Here is a 4,977-nt window from a genome sequence, read left to right on the forward strand (position 1 = left end):
GACAGAGGCAGAGACATAGGCAGAGGAAGAAGCAGACTCCCTGCAGGGAGCCTGATGTGGGACTCAGTCCCGGATTCCAGGATCACGCCCTGGGCCAAAGGCAGCCGCGCAACCATTGAGCCACCCAGGGGCCCCTATAAATAAGATCTTAAGAGAGAAAAGAAAATAAAGGTAATAAATAAAGGTAGCAACTTCTGAGAAGTGAAGCTGTCATAAATTCCTGGGGAGTTTCAAGGCGATGAAAAAGAACACTTGTACCTGCATAAACAATTAGCACAAACTTTTTCATGTCCTGTTTGTTTTTGTAAAAACCCATTTGTCTTTTCTTTCTTTCTTTTTAAAGATTTTAAGTAATCTCGGGGCAGCCCCGGTGGCTCAGCGATTTGGCGCCTGCCTTCAACCCAGGGTGTGATCCTGGAGTCCCAGGATCGAGTCTCAGGATCGAGTCCCATATCGGGCTCCCTGCATGGAGCCTGCTTCTCCCTCTGCCTGTGTCTCTGCCTCTCTCTCTGTCTCATGAATAAATAAATAAAATCTTAAAAAACGAAAAAAAAAAAAAAGATTTTAAGTAATCTCTAGACCCAAAATGGGGCTTGAACTTAAACCTGCAGATCAAGAATTGCATGCTCTACCCACTGAGCCAGCCAAGCATCACCCCCCTCCCATTTGTCTTTCCTAAAGAAACCATTTGCTCTTCCTCCTCTCTCTTCCTCACTAAATTAGATATATAAACCTGAAATTCTAACCACTTCTCTGTTACTTATCACTGAGTATTCCCACATATACTCACCCCAGATGCAAAAAATAAACGTTTAGCTTCTTTTCTCTTGCTAATCTGCCCTTTGTCAGTTAAATTCACAGACTCTCAAAGTAGTGCACCTAAGAGGGCAGAGAAGATATTGTTTTTCGTCTCCAGTAATATTGCCACAGGCAATGTAGCATGATTTAACGTTAAAATTGTGAACTACCTGAAATTAGTTTTGCATGCTGTCCGACAGATGTTGCTGAGTTTCCCTTGAAATTTTATTTATTTATTTTTAAAAATATTTTATTTATTTATTCATGAGAGACACAGAGACAGAGGCAGAAGCAGACTCTCTGCAGGGAGCCTGACGTGGGACTCAATCCTGGGTCTCCAGGATCAGGCCCTGAGCTGAAGGCAGACGCTAAACCGCTGAGCCACCCAGGGATCCCTCCCTTGGAAATTTAAAATACCCCTGGGGTATTTTGCTCTTGTTCTCTTGCTGCGCAGTTTGGGAACTGTGGTACTAGCCTGAATCCCTCTCTCAAAGGATGTAACGTAATCCCCAAGCCTGCTGAGAGCAGGCTTGTTGTCTCGGTAGTCTCCTCCTCCTCTGGAGAAGCCCGTCCAGTTCATGACTGTATAACTTGTGCCAAGGTCAGTAGCCTGGCACACAGGAAGGACTCATTTGGATGAGGTGTTGCATGAGCTTGGGGAGCACAGGTGCAGAACGCACATGATTAACCCTTGAATATCTCTCACCCTCCCCTACTCATGAGTTATCCCAGAGCGAATACATCCACAATTTTGGATATAAATACCACTAATGTCTCTTGCTTTTCTGGCTTTTTTTCCCCCTTAGACTTTATGTAAACTACACCCTCCCTATTTCCACACTTTCTTCTGTTGAGAACAGAGCTGAAATAGGTGATTGTTTATTATACTGCACTCTATCATCAACACAGCAGTCTGCATCACATCAGAACCCTTGTCTGCTCAAAATCTGCAATGGCTCCCCAGCTCACTCAAGGTCAAAGCCAAAAATCCTATAAGGGCTCACACATCTGCCTTTGCCCTTCTTCCCTGACCTCATGTCCTGCTGCTCCTCTCAGCTTATTCTTCTCTAGCCAATCTGGCCTCCTTGCTCTTCCCAAACTCAGGGTGTTTGCTCTCACTTAGGAGCTGTTCCCTTGGCTTGGAAGTTTCTTCTGTGGCTCTTCTACATGTGGAAATAGTTAGGACCACCCAAATGAAAACAAGTAAACACAATTTATTCAGTTTGCTACAGCAAGGGAGTCAGCCACCGCCATTTACATTTGGCAGAAACTCAAAGGCTATAGGGGATGTTGTTTGGCTCCCTGGACTTCCTAAACTGGTTGCTGCAGATTGAAGCCACACCACAACCTCTGCAGGAACCAACGGACCTCTGCAGCAATCAGCTCAGAACCAGCAGGACTTGGTGAATGACCAATCAGCTTCTCTCTCTCTCTCTCTCTCTCTTTTTTTTTTTTTGTCCTCTTCCAGTTTAGGACCAATCCGAGAAAGCTAATATGCTTCCCAAATCAATGACAAAGGATGCTACACTTCTAGTTAGCCCATCTCTAGCTTCCCCATGCCAACTACTTCCAATCAGAGCACATCTGAAGCCTTCCCTTTGTTCACTATGAAGCTTTCCTACTCCTTACCCTGCCCTGGAATTGCTGCCCGATGATGGAAGCTGACTCCCTTGCTTTAGCAAGCTCTGAATAGGTAGCTCGTTCTGTTTGTTCTTATTTGGGTGTTCATTTATATTTAGAAACAGTACGTGCCTTCTAGAAATGGCTGGGTAATCTCAACTACCAAAAAACTGTGTTTGATGATGCTAAGATGTGTGACTTCTTACTTTTTAAACTTATAATGAAGTTTGTGGGAGACATTTAACTGTAGCCTCCAAAATTTGGCCCGAAGTTAGTATGGTTCTCAATTAACAATGAAAAAACAAGCTGAGAGAAATAATATTGCTCAATTACCTGCAGGTGGGCTGGGCTGGAGCCCAGTCTAAAAGCACTGGCATTTGACTTCTGTCCCATAACTGGCTCATTCCCTCTGAGCCTGTATTTCCTTTTGGTAAAGCAATAATAATGATAAATCGAACCAAATGAAATAGGATTTTCATGCTTCAAAGAGGGTTCTATATTGTCAATTTCATATAGCTCAGCCAAATCTTAGGTTATGTGAAATTGAAGGCAGGGTAACACTTCTGTTAATAACACAAGACTCCGGAAACAGCTTCCCAGGATTAAAATCCCTGCTTCATCACCGTCTAGCTGGTTGATTTGGGGCACATTGCTTGACCCATATGTACCTCAGTCTTTTTTTTTTTTTTTTTTTTAAGATTTTGTTTATTCATGAGAGACACAGGAAGAGAGGCAGAGACAGAGGCAGAGGGAGGAGATGCAGGCTCCATACAAGGAGTGGGATGCGGGACTTGATCTGGGGACACTCTGAGCCAAAGGCAGGCACTTAACTGCTGAGCCACCCAGGTGTCCCAGTACCTATGTCTTTACAGCCATACAGATCTAATGAAGGTCAACAATCCCTTACCTGCAACTCTGAAATGCAAATATCTCTGAAAACGAAAAGTCTTTTTTTCAAAGATTTTATTTATTTATTTGACATAGAGCACAAGCAGAGGAAACAGCAGAAGCAGGCTCCTCGCCCCAAGTGGGGCTCCATGTGGGGCTTGATCCCAAGACTTTGGGATCATGACCTGATCAGAAGGCAGATACTTAACTGACTGAGCCACCCAGGCATCCCTGAAAACCAAGTTTTGTGGCAAACTCATTTGGTAGCAAATTTTTTAATAAAGATTTTATTTGTTTATGAGACAGAGAGAGAGAGAGGCAGAGATGTAGGCAGAGAGAGAAGCAGGCTCTGCTCAAGGAGCCCCATGTGGAGTTCGATCCCAGGACTCCAGAATCACACACTAGGCCAAGGGCAGGCGCTCAACTGCAGAGCCACCAACCCTCCCCATTTGGTGGCAAATTTTGACCTGGGCTTACCTGAGGGTATGGATAGTCTATATTTATCCCACTTACTGTGAATAAACAGGTTTTGCTGCAGAAGTATTGATTGCAGAGTGTTGCCCCAGAATCTCTGGGGGTCTCACATGTACTGAGGAAGGGAAGAGAGCACCTCTCAAATGTATTTGAAACAGTGCTGGTTTTATTTCTTGCCTAGCTAGCAAAGGAGAAATTGTAGCAGAACACAGCCTCCCTGAACAAAGCAAAGAGCTGATCTTATATAGGTGTTTTTTTTTTTTTTTCACCAAAGCACAGCTGTTGCTGATTGGGGCTGCTTTCCAGGATTCTAGATTCCAGTTACTTATTCACAATTTGGGATTAAGGCCAAATAACTGTCAGTCTTCCTATTTCTGTTTTTGAGAATTCAGAGAATAGGAACTTTAGTCACACCCTGTTCCCTCCCTAAATCTGAAAAACCCTCCATCCTGAGACACCTCTGGTCCGAAAGGCTCAGGTAAGGAACCTGCAGACCCGAAGCACTTCGAAGTCCTGGGTTATTGGAGCGGATTTAATTCATCTATGTAAAATAACTGGAGAGCTCGGTGTAGTGGGCAGGTTTTATCATAAACAGGGAAAGTGCCTGCCACTTAAGCATCCGTTTAGCAAGTGTGTCAAGCACCTACTTTAGAGCAACGCTCTGAGAATACAAGATGAACAGGGGACTTGATCCACTGCTGAACTGTAAAGTCTGATCTTTTTTCCCCCCTGGGTCTCGGGCGGAAGTGGTCCAACCACAGGATTTGTCGTGCAGGCGCGGGAAGACGCTTCCCCGCAAGGGCCTCTTCCCCTTGCGCTCGCGCCCTGCACCCGGGCCACCCAGGTGCATCACTGCGTGATGTCGGCACCGCTGCCCGCCTCCCTTCCCGCCCCGCCGCTGCAGCCCAGCTCCAGCCCCGTGCAGCCCTGCCGCTGCAGCTCGGCTCCAGCCCCGCGCAGCCCCGCTCCAGCCCCGCGCAGCCCCGCTGCAGCCCCGCTGCAGCCCCGCTGCAGCCCCGCGCTGCGAGCGCGCCGGGCCCCGCCCCCGCCCCCGCGGCCTGGCGGCCCCGCCCCTCCCCACGTCGCCCGACGCCCCCTGGGGGCGGGGCCCGGGCGCGCCCCGCCCCCCACGCCGCGCGCGCACGCCCCGGCGCCCTCCGATTGGCCGTCGGGGCCTGTGTTCCTCCGGCGCAGCGC

This window comes from Vulpes vulpes, chromosome 16 (assembly GCF_048418805.1).
Source record: "Vulpes vulpes isolate BD-2025 chromosome 16, VulVul3, whole genome shotgun sequence".
Taxonomy (NCBI): Eukaryota; Metazoa; Chordata; class Mammalia; order Carnivora; family Canidae; genus Vulpes; species Vulpes vulpes.